This window comes from Gavialis gangeticus, unplaced genomic scaffold (assembly GCF_001723915.1).
Source record: "Gavialis gangeticus isolate Ggan-Ray unplaced genomic scaffold, GavGan_comp1, whole genome shotgun sequence".
NCBI classification, from domain to species: Eukaryota; Metazoa; Chordata; order Crocodylia; family Gavialidae; genus Gavialis; species Gavialis gangeticus.
The window spans coordinates 7849425-7858750 of record NW_017728994.1 but is presented as its reverse complement, the minus strand read 5'-3'; the positions used below and the strand labels follow the sequence as shown (position 1 = coordinate 7858750).

The window sequence follows — 9326 nt, the reverse complement described above, 5'->3', positions numbered from 1 at the left end:
CTTACTTCCCAGCTCTAGCCAATCCATATACAGTATCTTGTTTTGCCAATACTGTGAACTAGCTGATGAAGATGATTTCAAAATTCCCCTCTTCGCAGAGGTTAGAGCGTTGCTAGAGAAGTGTGTGCTGGAACAGAACATTCAAGAGGTCAGAGAGTAGGGCAAACAGTGTTTAGATGTTTAGTTGTTTTAAAGTTTTTTTTCCCTACATTGTGTTTTGTGGTTACTGTTAAGGTTAAACAGTGCTTTGGTTTAAGGAAGTGTCTAATCACTTACTGTACCTCATAAACCAAGCCTCCTGGGTAAGCAGGGCAATATACAGAATACTATAGCCAAGGGCCCAGCTTGCAGGTGGCAGAATGGCAAATTGTACTCTGAGAAACGTAAAAAGCACAAGGAATGGTACCTCAGGGCTGCACTTAAAGAAACGAGCAAGAGATCAGAGGTGCGGCTGCCCCTGCCCCCCTTGCAACCATGGCACTATGTAATAACCACAGACAGAATTCACTCTGTACACAGTCACAGTTCCCTTAAGTATTGTTTTGTCTTTCTACTAGTTCTCCATGCAGGGGTCCCCCCAGAGTATTGGTGTTAAAGCCTCCCTTCATATTGCTTTACAGACTTTTATCATATACAGTAGGGAGGAGAATATATTTATTTTTCACACCCACTCAATTACACAAGATTTCCTTTCCCAGCAGGCTGATTATGCAGGTTATCAGTAAAGATTACTACATTCTGAGATGGGGCAGGACATTTTTTTTCCATATTATGGCACACTGTACTAGTTACGTAATACATATTATACAATTATTGGAGATAAAACAATGCAATTCCTTCCCTTTGGGAAGCCTTGTCATTATTATAATCTATAATGACTGAATATATTAATTGGTAATTATATAATAATACTTTTGAAGGCAAAGCAAGAAACAATCATTCTAGTCTAAATGCCCTTGGACCATCTGCTGAATGGAGTCATTCAAACAAATCCATAGCACATTCCATAGAACCAAGTTCATCATTAAAATATTCCAGAGACTATCCACTGTTTTCATCCCTTGTCATAACAGAACAGTCCTCTCTGTCACTGATACTCCTCTTACAAAAGAACAAGGTTACAGAAAATGTAAGCACTGTAAACAGGAACGCTAAAGACCCTCTAATCTACAAGGTTGTAGTTGGAACTTTTATGATTGGGCTGAAGTCACAAACATAATGTCTCCTCCCAAGAACAGAGGCTATAAGCTACCCAACTAGCAAATTATAATCAGGGTGAGCCACACATGAGCTGGCATGTTGGCAGTTCTTTCTCCCTCAGTCACACCCACCCCATTCAGAGGGAAGGTTTATATCAGTAGTCAATGTAGCAGGTGTTCTGAGATTTTGCTGTCAATTGGCGTTATTCCCAGGTTGAAAAAAATTAACCTCTTTTGTGCCTGAGTTTACCCATCTAGCAAATAACAAGTATGTTGGAAAGTAGTTTGAGCTCTTTGCATGCATATTCTTACAAAAGTGCTGTGTATTTTTGTTCAGAGATTTATTTGGTAGCATATTTTTATTAGCATTTGTCCTTTCTTAATTCCCTTCTGTTTTTTGTCTCCAGTTTGAAATGTATTAGTTGCTCTGGACACAAGCATGTTGTTTTTGTGGTTCTATAAGACCCCAGTGCAATTACTGTTCTTTAACAATCCCTCTAGTTTTTGTTACCTGTATAGTTTTGTTAGGTTCCTGATGCAGAACCAGTGTATCACTCCAAAAAAACCAGCTCAAGCTCAGGTAAAGTTTTATCAGAAGTTTGGTGGTATAAGGCACATAGAAAATATGAATGATGAATCTTATATTTACTTAGCTTCTTGCACCTAGAACATTCTCTGCAAAGATTATGCTACAGCATAACTTAGCTAAAATACTGTTGTAAATCCACTGATTTTTCCACAATTTTTGTCATCTCAAATAGTCCTTTACCAGTGCCTGAGCATGTTTACACTATAAAGTGCTTCTTCAAGTTATATGTGCAAGCTCATGAGAACATTTTTTTAATTGCAGCTGTTTTGCTTGGTAGTTTTATTTACGGTTAATTGGAATAAGCATTCCCCTAATTAATAACTCCTTTCTTACCCCTTTCGTCTTGGTGTGAGTGCAAGTACAGTTCTACTGCCATATTGAATTCATTTTTTTTTCCTATTTAACATGCTTTGACATAACTAAAAAGGCATTTTGATTAATTTTCTGCCTGAGGGAGAGGAAAGGGAGTGTAGGATTTAGCTTCTGCATGAATTGACTAGTTCGGGCTTTCACCCTATGTATTGCTGTGTCCATGGACATGAATGATACACATAATGATAACCTAAGAAATATTTCTAACCTGTATGCATTGCAAATTCTTGTGAAAGGCAGCTCCACCTGGAGGGGCCAGATAGGAAAGCCCCACATATTTTGTTGAAACAGAAAAGCAGTCTTGTTGAGCACAGTCTCAGGTCAGCCATTTCCTCCTCTTCCGTCTTCTGAGCATCAGTTTTTCCAATAAAGTGTTGGTGGCTGAGAGAAATTGTTATACCCTCTTGTTGCAGCAGCAGTATATCGTCTTATGCAGGGGTATGCAAAATATGGCCCATGGGCTGGATCTTGCCCACCAACAGATTCAATTTGCCCTGGAGATAGACAGCTGCCAACTAATTGGATCTGGCCTGCTGACGGCCAGTAGCTCCAGCTGCCCTATGGTGCTGGGTGAGTGGGCAGGACTGCTTCTGCCCAGCAGCATCAGCTGTGGACCTGGGTGGGGCTTCCCCTGTAGTGGGCAGGTGACAGCATTAGCTGTGGACACAACCAATAGCCTCAGGAGCCCAGACCCAGAACTTGCCAGCAGCATCCACAGCTAATGCTGCTGCCCTCCTGGCACAGTGGAAGCTCCTTCCTGGAAGCCTGAACCAGAACCTGCCAGTAGCATCAGCTCTGGACCCAGGTAGGAGTTGCTGTCATGCCCGGCAGGCAGCAGTGTCAGCTGTGACACCACCAGCGGGTTCTGCATCAGGGCTCCAGAACCTGTCAGCTGTGCCCACAGCTGACACTGCCACCCACCCAGCATGGCAGCAGCTCCTGCCTGGGTCCACAGCTAATGCTATTGGCAGGTTCTGGGTCAGGGGTCTGTGCGGGAGTTTCCACTGTGCCAGGAGGGTGGTAGCAACAGCTGTGGATGCCACTGGCAGGTTCTTTATCCAGGTTCCTGAACTTTATGGCAGCATCCACAGGTGATGCTGCTGCCTGCTTGCTGCAGTGAACTGCAGCTCCAGTAGGTTCAGAGGAAGGGGATGGGGAGAGAGACAGAGAGAAAAGAAGAGACAGATAGAAGAGAAGGATAGGGAGAGAGAGGAGAGGAGAGAGAGAGAGAGAGAGAGAAAGAGAGAAACGAGACCAACAGTGAGAAAAGACGAGAGAGAGATGGATGTGGCTCTCAGCAGGTCCCTGAACTTGTTGAGTGGCCCTTCAGCCGAAATAATTGCCCACCCCTGATCTAATGGCTGAAGTAGGATCAATGGAATCTAGTCTATGAAAGGATTTTCCGTTTGTCCCATTTGCCTTTGTATAGCTACTTGAACTATTTATTGTCTGCTCTCATTGGCCAATAAAGCCACAGTGCCCCTTTGCAGGAGAGAGTATAGTTTTCCCACTTGTGGAACAGGAACACATGTGAGTCAAGAGGATACTGGAGCTAAAGTCCCCTCCTGCCTCCAGTGTGGACTCAATGTAGTGAGACAGAAAGTGAAGCTGTGTGTGTCCAGTACTGCTCACTTTTCTGGACACACATAGGTCAAAATAGGGAGCCTGTTCTGTGAAACCAATATAGACCTGCTTCATGAAATGAAGGGGAAGGTAGGGAAGCAGTGAAACCACACTACACCTCTACTTCTCTCTGGAAGGGGTAGCAATGCATCAGCCTAGTTTCTAGTGAAGGTGCATCATGGGAGATGTAGTCTGGCTAGAAAACCTGGACAGTGAGGTAGCAAGTTGTGTTAGTCTGAAATCAAGCAGGCTGGGTAGATTAAGATAGAAAGCCTGGCACATAGAAGTGAATGACAACAAAGGATGTTTGAGCTACAGCTTCCATGTGGTACCATTTTCAATTAAAATATTTTTGGTCTTCAGCCAAATTTTTTTCCATTTTTGAGTGTTCAGTGAAATATTGACATTTTCCAGGAAAAGTAGACACAAAAGATTTGTTTGGCAAAAAAAGAAAAAGGGGGAGGAGGAGGGGAACTCTTTGGTCAAAAATGGCTTTGGTGGAATTTTTTTAGCCATCTTAAGACAACTGCTAATCACTTATTTTTAAGTAATCATTCTCGTAATTAATAATTTTTGTATAGGTTATTAGTAAAAGATATGGATGAAAATACAACACGATGAGCAATCAGAAAATCCCAAATGGTCCAAAATTGTATGTAATTAGGGATTAATTTTTAAAAATAAATAAAAAGCTATGTTTTTGAGAAATAACCTTTAAAAATTCAACTGCTCTGAAGGAAGCATCCTTTCATTGGTTAACTCTAGAGATAAAGATAACATCATGAAGTACGTGCAGTAGTTGGTAAATAAATTTTGCTTGTTTTGTTAAAGCAAATATGGCAAGAATTTCCATAGTAAGTAGCCATTTTGGTTGCCTCCATTTTTTGGCCAATTTGCCTTATTTTGATAAACCTTATGTAGGTCTTATGGTGGAGATTTAAAAGTCCTAGTCACATCTGCAAATATTGGTCATAGTTCACTTTAGTGAGAGCTGCTTTCACTTGCTTACTTAGAAAGTAAAAGCAGCCAAAATTCCATTTCCAAAAGTGCTTTAGGCAGTTCAGGTCCAGATCCACAAAGTTATCAGACAGCTTATTAGGCACCATTGATTTCAACTGGCCATGGGTAATTAAATACCTTTGAGGATCTGGGCCTTACAAGCACAAGACCTATTGTGGACCTATTGACTTTCATTGAGACTGTGACTTCTAAGTTCATAAGTCATGTTAGAAAATGGGATGTACTCTTCCAAATTATTTAAGTGCTTATGAAGAAGGGGAATAGGAAAATGTATTATTCCTACTTTATACTTGGGAAACTGAAACACAGGGAGATTGTTAAAAATGACTTGACAAGTTTTGCATTTCTGTGATGTTTGAATATTAGCCAATAAATACATCTATTTCATTGTGTGATGCTCTGTAGTACTGTAATTGAATTAATGTTATACTCATAAATCTAAGAGGAAAAATGCTCCCATAGTTAAACCTGGGGCTCAGTGTTACTGTCTTTCATCTATCACAGGTCTCTTGCATGACCTTTGGCAGATCACAATCTGAAATATTCAGTCATCAAGTGTATGCATTTACCAGCTCTCAATGTACACAAGAGAAAAAACACAGTTCAACTTTACTCAACAGGGTAATTTAGGGTAGTAAATGAAATGCTGGTAGAAAATATTTGAAAGATATCTGTTATTGCATCTTGCCAAACAAATTAAATACTCCCATCATTTCCTGCTGTAAAAGAACAGGTATGGGTTTTACTATTTTGAAGACAAATGAAATGCTGAAATTATAAGCTAATACCCCAAAGATCTGCAAAATAAAACAAAAAGCCATACACACTGTTTCTACAATATCTGAATACTAGCTGAACTGAACTTAATTTTGTAAATATAATCCTCTTGAAAGTGTTCTGCGGGTCAGTTCCCTTTAAGTGCAAAAGCTAACAGATACCACAAACAAAGTGGCATCAGAGCACTGAGACATTTACTTCTGTTGTTTGCCTGGGATTTTGTCCTTGCCATTTTTATAAGGAAATTCACATAGTAATAGACTCAGGGGAATTCAGACTTAAGGTCTCAAGCATGTGTCTGATTAGACTTACCTGTTACATGGAAAGGAATTTTTTTTTAAATAGTTCTTGACTTTTCCTGCTTACACAGCATGTCCTATCTTTCATTAGCCTGCTGAAAAGACTTTCCAGGCTTCTACCTGCTGCCAAGTCTTGTGCGCTGTCTCACACTGGAATCATCAACAAGAAATGATGCAAAACCAACATGGAATCACTACAGGTGCGTAATTCACATTTTTCCTTGCCCCAGTAAAGTTATGGCTCTGCAGTAGCCAAGAGTGGCCACTACAGCACCAATATAACTTTTTCCCCCTCACATTTTCTTCATTGTTTGAGACCACAGTGCGCCCTGCACCCCCATAACCTTATAACAAACTGCTTCCCTTTAGAGGCACAGAAGTTACTCAGCCCTGCAGCTTCTGCTTCCATTCAGACAGAAGTCCACATTTATACATATGTTTATCTTAGTCTTTGTAGTTAAATATTCAACTCAAAATGAATTCTTAATTTTGAGAGAGGGTTTGGTTTTGGTGGAGGGGGAGGGATGCTGGCATCACAAATGTGTCAGTTTTCATGAAAAGCCTGAAGGTTTTGGGTGGAATTTTTGTCTTGAAAATATTTTTTGTTTAAATGTACCTAAACATGTTCATTTAAAAAAAATATTCTAACCTATCCTTAAAATCTGGAAATTCCGTTTGGTCCAAATATCATTGTTTTTTTGTGAATTAAGGGGAAAAGTGAAACCAATTTTGCAAAATGTGTACATGCAAAATTTAGCAGGTGCAAAGCATCCAGAATTAAAACATAAAAATTGTCATCTTAAGTATTCATTAAAAAAGTTCCTACTGTTTACTGTTTTCAGTTGTACACCATAGTTTTGATTCTTGGGGAAGAGTGACATTAATCTGTCCTAAAAAATTCAAAGTTAACATTAATACAGCAAGTGGTAGTGGGTGTTTTGGACTGGCATTTTTATACCAAACTCTATGGATTGCACTTTTAACTTTGGTTCAGCTCTGTGCTCACTAAAGCAGCTGAATTAAAATCAAGAACAATATTGTCTAGCAACATATTGAGATTTGTCACACTTACTGTACCTTAGCACTTCCCTCTTCAGGTGTGACATTTGGAAAACAGCTTGAACAATTCACACTCACACAGTTCTTTCAGAGTTGCCACTGAGGTGCAATGCACAGTTTCTCAGAATATAAGAACCATTATAGCTGTCTGCACATACACTAAGATGAGCTCTACATGGCAAAATTCTTCCTGGTCCTGCAAAGCTATGGAAGGCACAGAAAGACCCTTCCATCTCTTCCTCCACCTTCATGGAATGGCTCCTACAATAGATTATCCTTGATACACCTTGTGACCTTAGACAGACATAGTCCCACTCTCACAGCTATTGGTATCTAGCAATGCTATGTTGCACTGTGCAGAATAGCTCAGGACACCTATACTTGGCTGATACAGTGCACTTTACTCCTCACATGGTTTAGGGAGGAAATGCCAGCATGCAGCCTAGTATCAAACTATTTTAGTCCAAAACACAAACCACTTACCTGCTGAATTCACAGCACAGAATACAAACAAGGGCAATGTTTCTCTACAAGTTTCTAACACAAGATGATTTGTTTCATACAGATGCAATGCCAGAAAAGAAGGCTCATATAAAAGATGGCATTTCAGGCTATGTATATAATATTACTCTTTTTACTCATAAGAAGGTCTATAAGCTAAAAATGGGGTAATATTTACACAAATGAAGGCAGCAATAACTAGCCAGAAGGCCACAACTTCTGGCCATTAAAGCAAAACAAAAAAACCCTAGCAGATACTTGTCTCTCATTTTTTTCTCTTTCTTTTTCCCTTCTTCAAAGGCACGTATTTACTTGGTGAAAAGTAAGTATATATTTACTTTACTATATTTACTGTAGTAATATATATTTACTATATTTCCTGATAAAAAACCTAGCAAATTGAATTCCCATATTTATCCACCAAATAAACATCCTGTAGATAGGCTTTTCCAGAATGCCTAGGTAATGTGATTTGGACTGATATGGAGTGATCATACATAATGTGAACAATAATATTTGTGTCCATATTTTCTTGCTCTGCTCAGATTGCCGACACAGGTGCTAACTAGTGCCAGTTGCAATGAGAGTGAGTTTATCATACGCAGTTCTTCATTACCAGCTTGAAACAAGTCATCATCCCAAAACGGTACTACTGTATCCTATTATGGGAACTGTTATTGCAGAAATATGCTTATGAATACGAATGCCCCTTTTCCTTCAAGGAGTTCTCTTTTGTATTTCCTACAGATTATGAGGCCTAGGTCTTCAAGGACATTTTTATTCAGCCTCATATGTGTTAAGAGCAACTGTAACCAGAGTCACATGCCCCTATTTTACTCCACACTACCTTCCAGGATAAAATCTACAGTTACAGAGGTCTTGGAATAGAACCTCTTCACATAGTAGTGTGATCTATAAGACCCAGAAAAGATTGGAAAGGGCTGAGAAGGGGAAGATGCAAAGGTATTTATGATTCTTTTTTTTCCCTAGTTTCAATAAATATTTTCCAACCAGCTATAGAAGATTCAGCTTGTTGTGTGGTAGGGTTGATCAACCCTCATAATATCTATTCTATGACAAGTTCAGATATTCTAAGTTTGTTTTAAGTCCAAACTGGAACATAAAGAAAACATTGACTTAGCTTGTGAAGTAAAATTCTGAAAAAAAATATTCTAAGTCAATAATAACATGACGTTCTGATTTTAACTTTTTTACTTGATATTTTTAAGATAAAATGAAAATATTTTAAATGAAAAGTCACTCCAAAATGGAAAAAATTGACACACTAAATTCTAACATAGAAATATAATGGTCTGGCCTTCTCAAAATCTATTTTTGCGTTTAGTCCAAAATAAAATGTAATCAAAATTGGCATTGTTCCATAAAACATTTTTATTTTGTTTTTGAAAAGAGAGCAATCAAACCTATACATAGAAAATGGATATTGGTTTCAAATTTTCAAGTTCTAAATCAGAAGCCTAAATACATTTTAAAGTAAATGGGCATGTCTACACAAGAAGCTATACAGCACAGTAGCATAGTTTACTGGGAATTAAGCATGTGCGTCTACATGTACACATTCTTACTGTGCAGTAAACCTCGCCAATCATGAGTAAATTTGCTACCTGCAAATGCAAGTAGCAAATTTACTTTGATTTAATGTCACAGGGACACAGGGTCAGACCAGGGGGAAGCCTTGGGCAGAGGCAGAGCCCTGACCAAATTTAAAAAGAAAAAACATACCTGCTGCAGGGGCCCAGGAGAGCGAAGAGGCGTGCTGCGGAAAACTGCCTGAGCGGTTTATCAGCCACGCCCATCTCCATCTGGGGCCGGGTGATGCAACGAGGAGGGAGAAGAGCTTGACCTGGAATTCTTGGGTCAGCTCAC

The 9326-nt window shown here is 39.3% G+C and overlaps 1 long non-coding RNA gene across 1 annotated transcript in view; it reads right to left on the bottom strand.

The window, feature by feature from the left end:
* Positions 1-9326, bottom strand: part of LOC109287321 — a 20565-nt gene continuing 11239 nt past the window's right edge. Inside the window, exon 3 of the long non-coding RNA XR_002094828.1 lies at positions 1-127. This is a non-coding gene — a long non-coding RNA (uncharacterized LOC109287321). The remainder of the gene's footprint in view (positions 128-9326) is intronic.